At 61.5% G+C, this 18,086-nt stretch overlaps 1 protein-coding gene across 1 annotated transcript in view; it reads right to left on the reverse strand.

Annotated features, from left to right (window-relative positions):
• Nucleotides 1-18,086, reverse strand: part of LOC135888055 (antigen-presenting glycoprotein CD1d-like) — a 76,452-nt gene that overhangs the window by 11,410 nt on the left and 46,956 nt on the right. The gene's annotated exons all lie outside the window — the stretch shown is intronic.

The following is an 18,086-nucleotide window of genomic DNA, read 5'->3' on the forward strand; positions in this document are numbered from 1 at the left end:
TGTTTAACACCTACAAATATAAATGGATGCAATATGTTTCCAGCATGGTTAAGCCTAATTTGTTCTTAGGTAAAATTATTGTTAAAATTGCTCACCAACAGTCTGTGGAGACAGAAATATAAAAAATGAGCCCGCTCCCAAAATTGACCATGGGGTCCTGTTGGTTACCTCAGGTTATGGGTCAGTGCGCTAAAAAACAAAGAAATGATTGGACACCCTTGGGTGTTGTCACGGAGTAAGGGGGGACTCAGGGCCCTGCACCCCTGGCTTCCTGAGATTCACCATGACTCTCAGCCAGCCAGAAAAGCAGAAGGTTTATTTAGACGACGGGAATACAGTCCGAGACAGGTCTTGCAGGCACAGACAACAGGATACCCCTCAGTTAGGTCCATCTTGGGGTCCTCGGGCACCCTAGCTCCCCTGGGAGGTCAGAGCCCCGTCTGCCTCCCAGCCATGGTCACTAGCCAGCTCCCCAGCCTCTGCCTTCAGCGACCCCTCCCACAGCCTTTGTTCAGTTTCCCGGGCAAAGGTGTCACCTCGCCCCAGCCCCCTCCTGGGTTCTCAGGTTACAGGCTCAGGTATTTCCCTTCAGTCATTCTCCCATCCCCCAATGCAGACCATCCTAGCCACACTCCCCTGTCAGCACTTACAGATCACAGTAAGAACAGTCCCAGTTCGTCACATCTCCCCCCTTCGAGACCGAACTGAGCGGGGTCACTTTAGCCAGTGACCCGGGGAAGTTCGAACCTACCCCCGTTCCCATGGATGCCCCAGCATCCCTCCCATTCCTTGGTGAGAATTACACCAGGCCCCTCCAGTTTCACGCCCCCCCTTAGGTCGGGGGTGCTCGAGGGCATTCGCAGTTCGCATGTGGGAAGGGTTATGCGGCCTGTGCCCTTTTCCCACCCCAGTACCCCTGGGGTTCCAACTGGGCTGCGGTCTTCTCCCAGCGCTCCCGTCTGGAGGTCTGTGCTTCGGGCTCTCTTGGTTCAGAGCCCCCCTTTTTACCCTGGCCGCCCTCTGGAAAGGCTCCTCTATGCTGGGCAAGGGTCCTAAAGCCGTTTTCCCCTTGTCCCGGGCCTTCCTTCCCCTCTGACAGGGGTCACAGGATCGGCAGTACTGCCGGACAGTAACAAAGACCCCAGGCCAGTAAAAGCTCCGTAGCAGCCTCTGCTGGGTACGCCAGGTTCCCTGGTGCCCTGAGAGGGGGGTGTCATGGGCCCGGTACAGCAGCTGGCGCCGATACTTCTGGGGTACCACCAGCTGCCTCCTGAACCCCCCTGACTCCATTTTCCCTGGGGGAGCCCATTCTCGGTACAGGAACCCCTTCTCCCACAGGAACCTTTTCCGGCCACCTCTCCCCATGGTCTGTACCGCACCGAGGTCGGCCAGGTCCCTTATCTTCCGTAAGGAGGGGTCTTTCTGCACCTCGGCCTGGAACTCAGCAGCTGGGACAGGGATGGCCACCTGCTCTCTCTTGCCGGCTGGGTCTGAGGCCGCAGCCTCCCTGAGCCGTGTCCCTGGGTGTTCCCTCCCCACCAGGTTAGGGTCCTGCGCCTCGGGCAAGGCACCCTCCCCAAGGCCAGGGCGCAGTGCCCCTCGCCGGCTCTGACTGCGGGTCACAACCAGTGCACTTGGTGGGTTGCTTGACCAGTCCTCCAGGTCCCCCCCCATCAACACCTCAGTGGGCAAATACGGGTGTACCCCCACATCCTTGGGGCCCTCCTTGGCCCCCCACTTCAGGTGTACCCTCGCCACGGGCACTTTGACTGGTGTCCCGCCCACCCCCGTCAGGGTCAGGTAGGTGTTGGGCACCACCTGATCTGCGGCCACCACCTCGGGCCGGGCCAGCGTCACCTCTGCGCCCGTATCCCAGTATCCATCGACCTTCCTCCCATCCACCTCCAGGGGAACGAGGTACTCTTTCCGGAGGGACCGCCCCGCGCCCACCGTATAAACCAAAAACCCTGAGTCTGGAGCATCCCGCCCCGCAGAGGAGCAGGCCTGGAGCTCTCCTCCCTCCTTAGCAGGTGGTACTCTGCCAGCCCCCCTTCCCTGGGAGTGCTGCCTCTCGCCCGGCTGGGTCTCTACCCAGTCAACCCTCTGTGGGTTTGGTCTGCTCAGTCTGTCCCTGAGCCTGGGGCACTGGGCCCGTATGTGACCTCTTTGGTCACAGTGATAGCAGACCATGTCCCAGGGGTCCCCTCGAGTGGGTTGGATGGACCTGACGCTGGATCTTCCCCTTTGGTGGGGTTTCTCCGTATTTTCCCGCTGGGATGGCCCATGGTGACTCTCGCTCTGCGTTGTGGAGGGACTGTTCCTTTGGGACTCCTCCCTGCCAGCCCCTGACCGGCTCTTCACAAACTCATCGGCCAGCCGGCCTGCATGTCGCGGGTTCTCTGGCTTTTTGTCCACCAACCACAGCCTCAGGTTGGATGGGCACCGCTCATACAGTTGCTCCAGTACCAGCAGTTTAACCAGGTCCTCCTTTGTCTGGGCCCCAGCAGCCCACTTGCTGGTGTATCCTTCCATGCGAACGGCTAGTTGCAGATATGAGATCTCCGGGGTTTTATCCTGACTCCGGAACCTTTCCCGGTACATCTCAGAAGTCAGCCCAAACTCACGTAGCAGGGCCTTTTTGAATAGTTCATAGTCCCCTTTTTCCGCCTCTTCCAGTTGGCGGTACAAGGCCAAGGCTTTGGGGTCCAGTAAGGGGGTGAGAACCCGGAGTTTGTCTGCAGGATCAACCTGGTGCAGCTCGCAGGCCGTCTCAAAGGCCTCCAGGAAGTCATCCATGTCCTCCCCCTCCTTACGTGGGGCCAGGATGCACTTATCAAAGCTTCGTGCAGTCCTGGGTCCCCCCTCACTCACCGCAGCCGGGGGCTCGCGGCCCTTCAGCCTCGCCAGCTCCAGTTCATGATGCCTCAGCCTCTCTCTCTCTTCATGCTGCCTTTGTCTCTCATTCTCCTCCCGTTCATGCTGCCTCAGTTTCTCTTCATGCTGTCTCTGGTGTTCACGATCCTCCAGCTCTCTCAGTTTTAGCTCTTTCTCCCATTCCAGCCCATTCCGCTCCACGGATGCTGCGCGTCGCCGGGAGGATCCCCTGGTGGCCGGGGGGGTCACGGCGCCCTCGGTATCTGCTGGGCTCCTCCCCACCCTTCCCCTAGGCATAGGAGGGAGGGGTCTCGGGAAGCCCTCAGCAGCCGGCTGACCACTCCCAGATGGGACAGACACTGGGGCCTGCGCTGCATCTGCCAGGCTGCTTCCCTCAGAGACAGGGATTAGTTCATTCGCGCGATCTCCCTTCTCCAGCTGGGCAATGAGCTGTTCTTTGGTGAGCTTCCCAATGTGCACCCCCCTCTGCTTGCACAGCTCCACCAGGTCGCTCTTAAGCCGCTTGGCATACATCTTCCTGCTGGCCACTCACAGGCCTGTGTGCTCACCGCTCCCCACAGTCTCCAGGGAGACCCCGAGTGTGCCAGCCCTTCTCGAGGTCACCACCTCTCTGCCAGGGTCGAGCTGCAGACTCCTCCGCCCCTGGGACCACTCGCTGCGATCCCCCGGGGGACCCTGTTACTGCAAAAGTCCTTCTCGCTGGTCACACACTCCCAGGGGTGATAACCGTCTCTCTCTGACTCCTCAGCACGCCTGGTCCCCGTCAATCCCCCTTCGTTTTACTGCTCCCCAGTCACTTACTGCAGGAAGTGCCGTCCACGGGGTGCAGTAGATCCCACCGCTGCCACCAGTTGTCACGGAGTAAGGGGGGACTCAGGGCCCTGCACCCCTGGCTTCCTGCGATTCACCATGACTCTCAGCCAGCCAGTAAAGCAGAAGGTTTATTTAGACGACGGGAATACAGTCCGAGACAGGTCGTGCAGGCACAGACAACAGGATACCCCTCAGTTAGGTCCATCTTGGGGTCCTCGGGCACCCCAGGCCCCCTCCAGAGGCCAGAGCTCTCCCTGCCTCCAGCCACCTCACCAGCCAGCTTCCCAGAGTCTCTGCCTTCAGCGACCCCTCCCACAGCCTTTGTTCAGTTTCCCGGGCAAAGGTGTCACCTCGCCCCAGCCCCCTCCTGGGTTCTCAGGTTACAGGCTCAGGTATTTCCCTTCAGTCATTCTCCCATCCCCCAATGGAGACCATCCCAGCCACACTCCCCTGTCAGCACTTACAGATCACAGTAAGAACAGTCCCAGTTCGTCACAGGTGTCCAGAGTGAAACCCTCAGAAATGGGTGTGCTTGTCCCTACCTGTCACCACGAAACCATGTAGCAAAGATACCTTATTGGAAACGTGTGTAAAACAAACTAAAAAATGTAACGCGTGTTTAGTACAACGGACAATGTGCATGTGCTACATTGGGAGAAACAGTATTTGGGGACGATGCAAGTATCAGCCAACCCCCAGTGGCTGAATGTAGCTGTAATGCCCGTGTATTATACACTAGCAATCACACGTACTATTTACCAAAGATGGAAGAAGCACAGACCACTGTAACCGCCACCCCGGTTAATTTCTCTGTTACTCTTGGCCTGGATTGGCGCCATCTAACTGATCACTTGTCAGAAAGGTGACTCCGTTTTTCCAACCGCCACAGAGGGATATCGGGAACGTGTCATTCAAATCTTACATGCCAATGGAGACATGCTAAAAATGGCTAGGTCTGAAAAAGACCTGACTGCCGATCCCTGGGACGACATTTTTACAGGCTGGCCCCTGCCCTCTAAGGGCATATTGTCTATTGTGTTTCACCCATTACTAGTTGTGTTAATATTGTCCAGTGTTTGCTTGCTAGGAACGTGTTGTATGTGCTGTTGGACAAAAAGAAAGTTTGTTAATTTACAACCACAAGCTCAAATGGCCTCTCAGTAGATTGCTATCAAAGAGTTGTATCAAATATGACCCACTCAGGGCTTGTTCTTGAGGGGTCCAAAGGGGGACATGTAGTAGTAGGATCTTATGTTTGTGTTTTGTATAATTCTGTATCTAGCTGATTGCAAGGCAGTAACAGACCTTTCAGGGTCACCACTTTGTTGCAGGTTTAGCATTGCTGTGAATGCTTTCCTCTGCATTGCAACTTGATGTTCCTGTTAACAATGTTCTGTGTAAATCCATTCTGTGTTGGGGGTGAATGAGGAATGTGTCTTTAAAAGATAAGTGTGAAGGCCATCGAAGGAAGCAGGGGTGGGGGAGGACCAATCTGGGCTAAGGGGGGCATTGGGCTGGTGAATGCGGGGAGGGGGGCAGCCAGGAGGTAGGACGGGGCTCAGGGAAGGCAGTGAGGTGTAAACAGGACCAGACCTCGGACCGGCTAAAGGGTCCCAGAGCTGGAGCAGGGGGTGGGCCAGGGTCACCTGCCAGGCACTCGGGGAGTGGCACCGTGGGGCAGCGAATGGGGAGACAGTCCAGGATGGCTGGAGACACCCTGGGGTGCCCGCGGTGGGGTAGGGGGAGTGAACACAGGTGACCTTGCCCAGGGCCGAGCGACGAGAAGCAGAGCCAGCGCGAGGGGGCTGATAGAGACGGGCTCGGAGCCCCTGTCCCTGCGCTCGGAGCTGTACGCAGAGCCAGCTGCAGTCAAGACCCAACTGCCCACAGTCCCGCCTGGCGTCTAGCTCTGAGCCCCTGGGGAGTCGCTGGGGGGAGGCCGGACCCCCGGCTGCTCTCGGGCCCAGCCGGCCCCTGCGCAGTTGCTGGGGGTGGCGGGGCCGTGGGGCAGAAGGTCAGTTTGGGGGATCCTTTCTGCTCAGAGCCACCAGGGGCCGACGGGGGCCAGTCAATCTGTTCGGGACAATGGGGCCGTGAGCCAGCAGATGGCGCCAGTGTATAACTCTGCCGGTGCCCCTCACTCCCGACCCGCAGCCCCCGCCAGCCCAGCCCTGCCCCCCCCCAGCTCTGCCGGTGCCCCTCACTCCCGACCCACAGCCCCCGCCAGCCCAGCCCTGCCCCCCCCAGCTCTGCCGGTGCCCCTCACTCCCGACCCACAGCCCCCGCCAGCCCAGCCCTGCCCCCCCCAGCTCTGCCGGTGCCCCTCACTCCCGACCCACAGCCCCTGCTAGCCCAGCCCTGGCCCCCCCCTGCTCTGCCGGTGCCCCTCACTCCCGACCCGCAGCCCCTGCCAGCCCAGCCCTGGGCCCCTCCCAGCTCTGCCGGTGCCCCTCACTCCCGACCCACAGCCCCTGCCAGCCCAGCCCTGGGCCCCTCCCAGCTCTGCCGGTGCCCCTCACTCCCGACCCGCAGCCCCTGCCAGCCCAGCCCTGCCCCCCCCAGCTCTGCCGGTGCCCCTCACTCCCGACCCGCAGCCCCTGCTAGCCCAGCCCTGGCCCCGCCCTGCTCTGCCGGTGCCCCTCACTCCCGACCCACAGCCCCTGCCAGCCCAGCCCTGCCCCCCCAGCTCTGCCGGTGCCCCTCACTCCCGACCCACAGCCCCTGCCAGCCCAGCCCTGCCCCCCCCCGCTCTGCCGGTGCCCCTCACTCCCGACCCGCAGCCCCTGCTAGCCCAGCCCTGCCCCCCCCAGCTCTGCCGGTGCCCCTCACTCCCGACCCGCAGCCCCTGCTAGCCCAGCCCTGCCCCCCCCAGCTCTGCCGGTGCCCCTCACTCCCGACCCGCAGCCCCTGCTAGCCCAGCCCTGCCCCCCCCCCTGCTCTGCCGGTGCCCCTCACTCCCGACCCGCAGCCCCCCATGAGGCCCCATGGTTAGAGCAGGAGGGGCTGGGAGCCAGGACTCCTGGGTTCTCTCCCCAGCTCTGGCAGGGGAGTGGGGGCTGGTGGGTGAGAGCAGGAGGGGCTGGGAGCCAGGACTCCTGGGTTCTCTCCCCAGCTCTGGGAGGGGAGTGGGGGCTGGTGGGATAGAGCAGCGGGGGCTGGGAGCCAGGACTCCTGGGTTCTCTCCCCAGCTCTGGGAGGGGAGTGGGGTCTAGTGGTTAGAGTAGGGGGGCTGGGAGCCAGGACTCTTGGGTTCTCTCCCCAGCTCTGGGAGGAGTGTGGGGGCTGGTGGGATAGAGCAGGGGGGGCTGGGAGCCAGGACTCTTGGGTTCTCTCCCCAGCTCTGGGAGGGATGTGGGGGCTGGTGGGATAGAGCAGGGGGGGGCTGGGAGCCAGGATTCCTGGGTTCTCTCCCCAGCTCAGGGAGGGGAGTGGGGCTTCATCATTAGAGCGGGGGTGGGGGCTGGGAGCCCGGATGCCTGGGTTCACCTGCCCTGGAAACAGAAAGCAGTGAGTTATGTCATTCCAGTGAAAGGGGTTTTCACCTGAACCCGGCTCCCTTTGAGTCACCAGGCGCTGGGGGAAAGTCTCCCCCGCCCCAGCCCTGACCCAGTTTCTGAGGCCTCGGTTCTGGGGTGGGGGAAACTGGAGGAATCGAGCAATTGGGGGGGCAGAATCTCACTCTGCTTCTGCTCCCTGCCCTGGTGTGGGACTCAGCCCGGCGCTGCCCCCTGCTGGTGGATCTGCACTGAGCGGGGTGCTAGAGGCTGTGCGGCAGGGGGCGGGGCGGGGGGGCAGCAGGGGGCTCTGCCCGGGCAGTCAGGGCTCCCCATTGCCCCAAGGCGGCGCTAGGGGCTGTGCGGCAGGGGGCGGGGCGGGGGGCAGCAGGGGGCTCTGCCCGGGCAGTCAGGGCTCCCCATGGCCCCAGGGCGGCACTAGGGGCTGGGCTGCAGGGAGCGGGGCAGGGGCACCGGGGGCTCTGCCCGGGCAGTCAGGGCTCCCCATTGCCCCAGGGCGGCGCTAGGGGCTGTACTGCAGGGGGCGGGGCGGGGGGCAGCAGGGGGCTCTCCCCGGGCAGTCAGGGCTCCCCATTGCCCCAGGGCGGCGCTAGGGGCTGTGCTGCAGGGAGTGGGGCGGGGGCAGCAGGGGGCTCTGTCCGGGCAGTCAGGGCTCCCCATGGCCCCAGGGTGGCGCTAGGGGCTGGGCTGCAGGGTGTGGGGCGGGGGCACCGGGGGCTCTGCCCGGGCAGTCAGGGCTCCCCATGGCCCCAGGGCGGCGCTAGGGGCTGGGCTGCAGGGAGTGGGGCGGGGGGCAGCAGGGGGCTCTGCCCGGGCAGTCAGGGCTCCCCATGGCCCCAGGGCGGCGCTAGGGGCTGGGCTGCAGGGGGCGGGGGCAGCAGGGGGCTCGGGCAATCAGGGCTGGCCCAAATCTTTACCTTCCTAAAATACCAGATCCAAGATTCCCACTTTGCTTTCTGTCCCCAGCTGTTCATATTGGGCAGCAAACCAGCCCACGCGCCCCACCCCAGAGCCAGCCGCATCTCAGTACTGATCAAGGGGGCCTTGTATAACCAGCCTTCGCGGCTCACCCCAGTCAGCCGCATCTCAGTGCCGGCCGAGGGGTCCCCGTATAACCCCCTCCCGCAGCCCCCCCCGAGCCAGCCGTTCACCTATAACAGCGGCTCATTTGGGGAGGGGGGGCGACTGAGGCATTCGGAGAAGCTTTTAGGATTGTGAATTCCCCCTGCCCGCTTACCCAGAAGCCTGAGTGAATCCGGGAGCAAGAGATGTGTAACCGCAGCGCTTCCCGCAGGCCCCCCCCAGTCACCCCACACCCCCTGGACTGGGGGTGTACAGAGGAGGTGAGATGGAGTTTGCTTCTAGGTACCATGTCCGGGGGAGGGAGGGGGGCTGGGAGGCAGCGGGGGATTTCGGGGCGCGTGCACGGCGCAGGAAGTGGCAGAGACAATTCAGTTCATCAGTTTCAGAGTCGGCAGATTAGAGAGAGAGAAAAAACCGCCAGGGAGATAAACTGGCCACAAGCCAGCAGAGAGTTGCTGACACATGGGGCCTGGTCTCTGAGCCAGCCGGGGCCTGCCATGGGGCCGGATCGGCGCCCCCTAGAGGGGACAGGCCCCAGCCCCATTCCCCGCCCCCCTGAGCCAGCCTGTCCCCACCCTGGGGCCGGATGGGAGCTGGCGTCCCTGGCAGGACAGGCCCATGTCCCATTCCCTGCCCCCCTGCCCCAGCCAGTCCCCGCCCTGGGGCCGGATCAGGGCCGGTATCCCCAAAAAACGTCTCCGGGCTGAGTCAGCCCAATTCTCCATGGGGCCCAGCCCCAGCCCCAGCGTGGGGGGTGCTAGCCACACGCCCCGGGAGAGCAGCCGTGAGTGGAAGCGACGGCCGCGTTTTTGTTCCACCCGCCCGGCTGCTGCGCTCAGGGAGTTTTCCTACCGGGGTGTGTGTGAAATAGAACCCAGGAGTCCTGACACACGTATTACCCCCCCCCCCCCCGGCTGTAGCCACTAGGCCTTGTTCCCCTCCCAGAACCTGGGAGAACCCAGGAGTCCTGGCTCGCAGCTCCCCTGCTCTAAGCACTAGGCCCCACTCCCCTCCCAGAGCTGGGGAGAGAACCCAGGAGTCCTGGCCCCCAGCCCCCTCCCCCTTTCACCTGCTCCCTGTGTTGTGTTGTGGCGTGTTGCGTTACTGGGCGGCGTGGTTGTGTTTTGCCGCGTTGCGTTGTGTTTTCGGACAGCGGCGTGATCCCGCGCCGGAGACAGAAGGGTTGTGCGGCAGGGGGGTTGTGTTGGGCGGCTGTTCATTGTTGCTGTGAAGCATGGTTGTGTTGCACTGTGGTTTGTCCCTGTCTTGTGTTGACGGCGCGTTGTGTCTTGTTGCGTTGGGCTGGGTTGTGAGCCAGCGTTGCCCTGTTGCACTGTTTTGTCGTTGTGTTGCATTGTGTTGCCATATGGCGTGCGTGGCATTCCTGTGTGACGTGGTGTGTCGTGGGGGGTTGGGTTGGCTGGCTGTGGGGAGTTGTGTAAAGCCGGTTGTACGTGTGTCAGCCCCACGTTTCCGGCCCCACGGCGTGGAAGGAGCCATGATGCAGGCATGATACGGTCTGGGCTGGGGGTGAGGAGGCCAAAGTGACGAAGGCTGAACCCGGCCTGGGGGTCACGTCCGCTCGCTGGGCTTCCCAGCAGCAACCCACAAGCCCTGACCCACTTTCAGGGCCAAGTCAGAGCAGGGGGGGCTGGGAACCAGGACTCCGGGGTTCTCCCCGGCTCTGGGAGGGGAGTGGGGCTGGTGGTTAAAGCAGGGGGGCTGGGAGCCAGGACTCCTGGGTTCTCCCTGGCTCTGGGAGGGGAACAAGGCCTAGTGGTTACAGGGGGTGGGGTGCTTGTGTCAGGACTCCTGGGTTCTATTTCACACACACCCCAGTAGGAAAACTCCCTGAGCGCAGCAGCCGGGTGGGTGGAACAGAAATGCGGCCGTCGCTTCCACCCGCGGCTGCTATTCTGGGGCATGTGGCTAGCACCCCCCACGCTGGGGCTAGGGGCACCCGGAGCGGGGACAGGGCGCCACGGGGAATTGGGCTGACTCAGCCTGGAGTCGTGAATCTACTTTTCTTTGGGGCACCAGCCCCGATCCGGTCCCAGGGTGGGGACTGGCTGGCTCAGAGGGGTGGGGAACGGGGCAGGGGCCTGTCCCCTCTAGGGGGCACCGGCTCCCACCCAGCCCCAGGGCGGCGGGGCTGCGGTGGGGAAGCCCCACATTTCCGGCCCCACGGCGCGCAAGGAGCCATGACGCAGGCAGGGAGCTGGGTCCCTCCGGGAATCCAGCCCCCAACCCCGCCCAGAGCACCCCGGACACGGGCTGCGGCTGGGGGTGAGGGTGAGGAGGCCAAAGTGACGAAGGCTGAACCCGGCCTGGGGGTCACGTCCGCTCGCTGGGCTTCCCAGCAGCAACCCACAAGCCCTGACCCACTTTCAAGGCCAGGTTAGAGCAGGGGGGGCTGGGAGCCAGGACTCCTGGGTTCTCTCCCTGGCTCGGGGAGGAGAGTGGGGGCTGGTGGTTACAGCGGGGTGTGTGTGTGTGTGTGAGGACTCCTGGGTTCTCTCCTGGCTCTGGGAGGGGAGTGGGGGCTGGGGGTTAGAGCAGGGGGGGCTGGGAGCCAGGACTCCTGGGTTCTCTGTGCGGGGGGTCGGAGTCCCTGTGCCAGGTCTCTGGGGGCGGGGGCAGCGCCGCGGCGGAGCGAGAGGAAAGCGGAACTGACCCACTTTCGATGCTGCGAGCGCCATGCGGGTAAAAAGCTCCGAGCAGTTTCCACGAGCCGGGGGAAGCCCCGAGAGGAACCTCCATCGGCAGAAAGCCGGGAGCGGCCCCCGAGCCGGGGGGGCAGCGGGAGCGGGCCCGGGGCCTCTGCCAGTGCCCCTCACTCCCGACCCGCAGCCCCTGCCAGCCCAGCCCTGCCCCCCCAGCTCTGCCAGTGCCCCTCACTCCCGACCCGCAGCCCCTGCCAGCCCAGCCCTGCCCCCCCAGCTCTGCCGGTGCCCCTCACTCCCGACCCGCAGCCCCTGCTAGCCCAGCCCTGGGCCCCCCAGCTCTGCCGGTGCCCCTCACTCCCGACCCGCAGCCCCCTGCTAGCCCAGCCCTGCCCCCCAGCTCTGCCGGTGCCCCTCACTCCCGACCCGCCGCCCCTGCTGGCCCCTCCTGGGGCTCCCCCACACCCACGCTTCCACCTCGGCACCAAAACTGAAACCAGCGGTTTGGTAACTTTGGCTTCTCCACACATATCTGTGGAAATCTTCAAGCTGAGCAATACAATGAGTAGCACAACCCCAGGGCAGAGATCTGAGTGGGGGCGGGGGCCCAGGGCTGGGCTAGCAGGGGCTGCGGGTCGGGAGTGAGGGGCACCGGCAGAGCTGGGGGGGGGCAGGGCTGGGCTGGCAGGGGCTGCGGGTCGGGAGTGAGGGGCACTGGCAGAGCTGGGGGGGGCAGGGCTGGGCTAGGAGGAGGCTGTGGGTCGGGAGTGAGGGGCACCGGCAGAGCTGGGGGGGGGGCAGGGCTGGGCTGGCAGGGGCTGCGGGTCAGGAGTGAGGGGCACCGGGGGAGGTGGGGGGGGGCAGGGCTGGGCTGGCAGGGGCTGTGGGTCAGGTCTGAGGGGCACCGGCAGAGCTGGGGGGGTCAGGGCTGGGCTGGCAGGGGCTGCGGGTCGGGAGTGAGGGGCACCGGCAGAGCTGGGGGGGCAGGGCTGGGCTGGCAGGGGCTGCGGGTCGCGAGTGAGGGGCACTGGCAGAGCTGGGGGGGGGGGCAGGGCTGGGCTAGCAGGGGCTGCGGGTCGGGAGTGAGGGGCACCGGCAGAGCTGGGGGGAGCCCAGGGCTGGGCTAGCGGGGGCTGCGGGTCGGGAGTGAGGGGCACCGGCAGAGCTGGGGGGGGGGCTGGGCTGGGCTGGCAGGGGCTGCGGGTCAGGAGTGAGGGGCACCGGCAGAGCTGGGGGGGGCAGGGCTGGGCTGGCAGGGTTGTGGGTCAGGTCTGAGGGGCACCGGCAGAGCTGGGGGGGCAGGGCTGGGCTGGCAGGGGCTGCGGGTCGGGAGTGAGGGGCACCGGCAGAGCTGGGGGGGCAGGGCTGGGCTGGCAGGGGCTGCAGGTCGGAAGTGAGGGGCACCGGCAGAGCTGGGGGGGGCAGGGCTGGGCTGGCAGAGGGCTGCGGGTCGGGAGTGAGGGACACCGGCAGAGCTGGGACAGACAGGCAGACACACACGTGGTTTGGTCCCGGGGAGACGCTGCGTGGGGGGAACTGGGGAATTCCCATCCTGGCCTGGCCCTGCCCAGAGCCTGGGTTTCTCCCCACTGTTGTTTTCATTGGGCGATTGTTATTGTAGGGTCTCTCTGGGGCCCCCTCGGACTGGCTTCTTGTGGTGTCTACGGGGGCGGTTTGTTATTGGAGGGGTTTCCCCTGGCTCCAGGCACCTGGGGAGGGTGGGGGCCCCCGGCGGCTGACGGGGGGGACGTCCCAGGTCCTTGTGCCCTGCGGTGGGGGTGGGAATCGGAGCCGCAGCCCCCCAGCGATGTCGTGTCCCAGGACAGACACAGACCGACTCAGAGTCCAACAGCCGCCCCCCGCAGCTGGAGCAGATCGAGCCCCGTCCTGCCAGTGGCCCCCCAGCCTCGCACACCTGCCCCACCCCCGCAGCTACGCCCCCACCTCCCGCCACTGCCCCAGCCTCCTGCTGCCCCCGGCCCCCGGCGGGGAGCGCGGCAGGGGAGGGCGCCGAGCCCGGCCGTGGCCCCACTCTCCCCGGCCGGCCAGAGCGCCGCCCCCCTCCAGGTGCTGCCCCAAGCACCTGCTTGGTCGGCTGATGCCTGGAGCCGGCCCTGCCCCCACCTCCCTGCCTCTCCCCCCTTCTGTGGGGAGCCATCTATGAGTGACCCCCCACCCCTCCCCCTGCGCCTACCCCCCCCGAACTCCCTCCCCCCGCCCAGCTCAGCAGGGCCTGGCTGGAGATTCCCTAGTTGCAGATGAGACAAATCTCTGGATGCTCAGGCCGGGGGGAGCCCGGACAGGCCTGTGGGGGCGGCCGGGATCGGGGGGGGGGGGTTCCCCTGGGAGATGCCACATAGCAACTCCGGGCTTCCCCAGCGCCTGGTGCCCCTCACTCCTGACCCGCAGCCCCTGCCAGCCCAGCCCTGCCCCCCCCACTCTGCTGGTGCCCCTCACTCCTGACCCCCAGCCCCCTGCTAGCCCAGCCTGGGCTCCCCCCAGCTCTGCCAGTGTCCCTCACTCCCGACCCACAGCCCCTGCTAGCCCAGCCCTGCCGGTGCCCCTCACTCCCGACCCGCAGCCCCCTGCCAGCCCAGCCCTGCTCCCCCCCACTCTGCTGGTGCCCCTCACTCCTGACCCCCAGCCCCCTGCTAGCCCAGCCTGGGCTCCCCCCCAGCTCTGCCAGTGTCCCTCACTCCCGACCCACAGCCCCTGCTAGCCCAGCCCTGCCGGTGCCCCTCACTCCCGACCCGCAGCCCCTGCCAGCCCAGCCCTGCTCCCCCCCACTCTGCTGGTGCCCCTCACTCCTGACCCCCAGCCCCCTGCTAGCCCAGCCTGGGCTCCCCCCCAGCTCTGCCAGTGTCCCTCACTCCCGACCCACAGCCCCTGCTAGCCCAGCCCTGCCGGTGCCCCTCACTCCCGGCCCGCAGCCCCCTGCCAGCCCAGCCCTGCTCCCCCCAGCCCTGCCGGTGCCCCTCACTCCCGACCTGCAGCCCCTGCGAGCCCAGCCCTGCCCCCCCAGCTCTGCCGCTGCCCCTCACTCCCGACCCGTAGCCCCTGCCAGCCCAGCCCTGCGTTCCCCAACTCCCCCTTCCCATACCCTGTACAGTTCTGGGGAACAGTAGGGGGTGGTTTTGGGGTGGGGGATGGGGCGGATGTGAAGGGGGCAGGTGCATTTGGGGGACACAACTTCTCTTGACACATGTCAGCCACTAAAGCAAAAGGGGAAGGAAATATGTAGCCTCAAGACCCAAAAATAACCCAGGGCCTTCCGCTGGGTTGGTACAATAGAACCCAGGAGTCCTGGCTCCCAGCCCCCCTCCTCTCCCAGAGCTGGGGATAGAACCCAGGAGTCCTGGCTCCCAGCCCCCCTGCTCTAACCCACCAGCCCCATTCCCCTCCCAGAGGCAGGAGAGAACCCAGGAGTCCTGGTTCCCAGTCCCCCGCCCCCACTCTAACCACTAGACCCCACTCCCTTCCCAGAGCTGGGGACAGCACCCCTGAATCCGAACTCCCATGCATTAACCACTCATCCCCACTCCTTCCCTAGCACACCCAACCCATGGCCCGGGCCTTCTTAAAATACCAGCCTGGATTTCCCAGAGGATGTGACTCAGTGGGTTGGGTGAGGCAAGAAGAGGGTTATTTGCCAAGGACTAAATTTAGCGTCCTTAGAAAGCAAGGAGTGGGTCGGGAGCACCCGGAGACGTGAGCCAAGAGTCATCCGCCTACAGCTTTGATTGGGAGGAGATCAGACCTGCCTAGCACGGAACGGTCTGGGCTGGTTGTCTAGGGTCGTTGGGTGAGGGGAGATTAGAGGCTGGAAGGACCATGAATGGTGAAGACCGGTCCTCTACGATAGAATCAGAGAATTGTAGGCCTGGAAGGGACCTCGAGAGGTCGTCTGGTCCAGACCCCTGCACTCATGGCAGGACTAAATATTATCTAGACCTTCCCTGACAGATGTGTGTCTAACCTGCTCTTCAAAATCCCCAATGACGGAGATTCCACCACCTCCCTAGGCAATTTATTCCAGTGCTTAACCACCCTGACAGGAAGTTTTTCTTAATGTCCAACCTAAACCTAATTTAAGCCCATTGCTTCTTGGCCTGTCCTCAGACGTTAACGAGAACAATTTACCTCCCTTCTCCTTGTAATGACCTTTATGTACTTGAAAACTGTTCTCATGTCCCCTCTCAGTCTTCTCTTCTCCAGACTAAACAAACCCAGATCTTTCAATCTTCCCTCACAGCTCATGGTTTCTAGACCTTTCATCATTTTTGTTGTTCTTCTCTGGACTTTCTCCAATTTGTCCACATCCTTCCTGAAATGTGGCGCCCAGAACTGGACACAATACTCCAGCTGAGGCCGTATCAGCGGGGTGTAGAGGGGAAGAATTACTTCTCGTGTTTTGCTTACAACACTCCTGCTAATGCAGCCCAGAATGATCTTCACTTTTTTTTGCAAGCGTTAGCATATTTAGCTTGTGATCCACTCTGACCCCCAGATCCATTTCCACAGTACTCCTTCCTAGGCAGTCATTTCCCATTGTGTGTGTAACTGATTGTTCCTTCCTAAGTGGAGAACTTTGCATTTGCCCGTATTGAATTTCATCCTATTTACTTCAGACCATTTCTCCAGTTTGTCCAGATCATTTTGAATTTTAATCCTATCCTCCAAAGCACTTGCAACCCCTCCCAGCTCGGTATCATCCACAAATGTTATCAGTGTCCTCGCTATGCCATTATCTAAATCATTGATGAAGATATTGAACAGAACTGGACCCAGAACCGACCCATGTGGGACCCCACTCGTTATGCCCTTCCAGTATGACTGTGAACCGCTGATAACTACTCTCTGGGAACGGTTTTCCAACCAGTTTGGAAAAGAGACGACTAAGTGGGGATATGATAGAGGTCCATAAAATCATGACTGGTGTGGAGAAAGTGAATAAAGAAGTATTATTTACTTCTTCTCATAACACAAGAACTAGGGGTCACCCAATGAAATTAATAGGCAGCAGGTTTAAAACAAACATAAGGAAGTATTTTTTCACACAGCGCACAATCAGTCTGTGGAACTCATTGCCAGGGGATGTTGTAAAGACCAAGACTATAACAGGGTTCAAAAAGAGCTAGATAGATTCACGGAGGACAGGTCCATCAATGGCTCTTAGCCAGGCTGGGCAGGGACGGTGTCTCTAGCCTCTGTTTGCCAGAAGCTGGGAGCAGCATCACTTGATGATTCCCTGGTCTGTTCATTCCCTCTGGGGCACCTGGCCTTGGTCGCTGTCGGAAGACAGGATACTGGGCTGGATGGACCTTTGCTCTGACCCAGTCTGGCCATTCTTATGTGTCTGCAAATTGATTGGTTGACTATTTGCTCCATTATCTTAGAATCATAGGACCTCAAGAGGTCAATCTTGCCGGGTACTGAAGTTGAGCTGAATGGTCAAGGAGGAGAGGGACATAGAGAGCCCCTGCTCCGTGTCTCTTCTCCAGGGATGACATTAGAGCATAGCAGAGAGTAGGGGATATTGGGTAGAGGAAGCCATTTGTGTGGAACAGGCCAGATACCGCCTGTGTATTCTAGATGAATCATAGAATATCAGGGTTGGAAGGGTCCTCAGGAGGTATCTAGTCCAACCCCCTGCTCAAAGCAGGGCTAGACAGACAGATTTCTGCCCCAGATCCCTAAATGGCCCCCTCAAGGATTGAACTCACAACCCTGGGTTTAGCAGGTCAATGCTCAAACCACTGAGCTATCCCTCCCCCTATTCATCTTGAAAGAGACACAAGTCCAGTTCAAATCTCCGTTTCCAAGGTTTATTGGTTGGCCTGTTTCACAGGCCATTTCAAACAAAAGACAAACAGCTTTTTTTTTCTCCCCCCTTCCCTCCCCGCACAGGGGGAATAAACACACAATAAATAACCACAATAAATAAAATAAACCACAATACACAAGATCAAACCAGGAGGGGCGAGAGATTCGGCCTGGCAAACATTTGACGAGTTCGACGCGTGAGCCCCACCCCCAGCATGTGACATTTTAACATAAAACATTTGAAATCCCCAAAGAGACGTGAGCTCAGGGACTCGAGAGAAAACTGTATCGCAGATACAGATATCTCTTCCCCTCACAATGAGAACATCATTCCCTTGAGTAACCCAGGAGTCCTGGCTCCCACCCCCCTGCTCTAACCACTGGACCCCACTCCCCTCCCAGAGCCGGGAGAGAACCCAGGAGTCCTGGCGGTGTGTAATATACATCCATAGAGCCAGCTAGGGTCATGTATACACCGTATACATAAAGGCCAGTGCATAGTCTAGCCACCACAAAGCACTCGCAGCAACATGGCAGGTTGGTGTGAGGTTGTGTTGCTGCCAAGAGTAACACAATGTCACACCCTCCGCCAGCTTGATTTGGAGGATGGCTGTCTTGTTGGAAAGAAGACTTTGTGACACTCTGTACACACAAACACACACACACACACATTCTCCGAAAATCTGGGTGTTTTGTAAACATACAAACTCCCAGAATTGCTAAAAATCGGTGTGGGTTTGTGTCAAACATCCACAGGCAACATCTGTGTGTGTGTGTGTGTGTGTGTGTGTGTGTGTGTGTGTGTGTGTGTGTGTGTGTGTACACAAAATTGTCTATTATCTGCGGCTTGTGATACAAACACACCAACATTGTCTGCAGTTTTGTGGGTCTATGTGTAGACACACCCACTACCCCTTTCTGATGTGTATATAGAATCTTAGAATTTGTGGATGGACACACACACACACACAATGGCCTATACTTGTCGTAGGTGTGTACAACACACACAAAAATCTCTCCGTGCACCAGCACAGCTTTGTTAACCCCAATAAATATAAATACATAAATAAATAAATTATTAGCCACAATAATTAACAATAATAACCATAAAAATAATACAATATTAGTTAACACAACATTTTTGTAGGTCAGCATCTCTGACCCGGTACATTATTCTCTTGGCAGGTTCTTGTTTGGTCCTACCAAGATGAAACCCAAAGCCCCATCCTGACTGCCACAGACAGGCCAAGTCTAGAGAGATTGTCGTCCGCTCTGGTCCCTAGAGGTGGGCACG

This window comes from Emys orbicularis, chromosome 13 (genome assembly GCF_028017835.1).
Source record: "Emys orbicularis isolate rEmyOrb1 chromosome 13, rEmyOrb1.hap1, whole genome shotgun sequence".
NCBI lineage: Eukaryota > Metazoa > Chordata > Testudines > Emydidae > Emys > Emys orbicularis.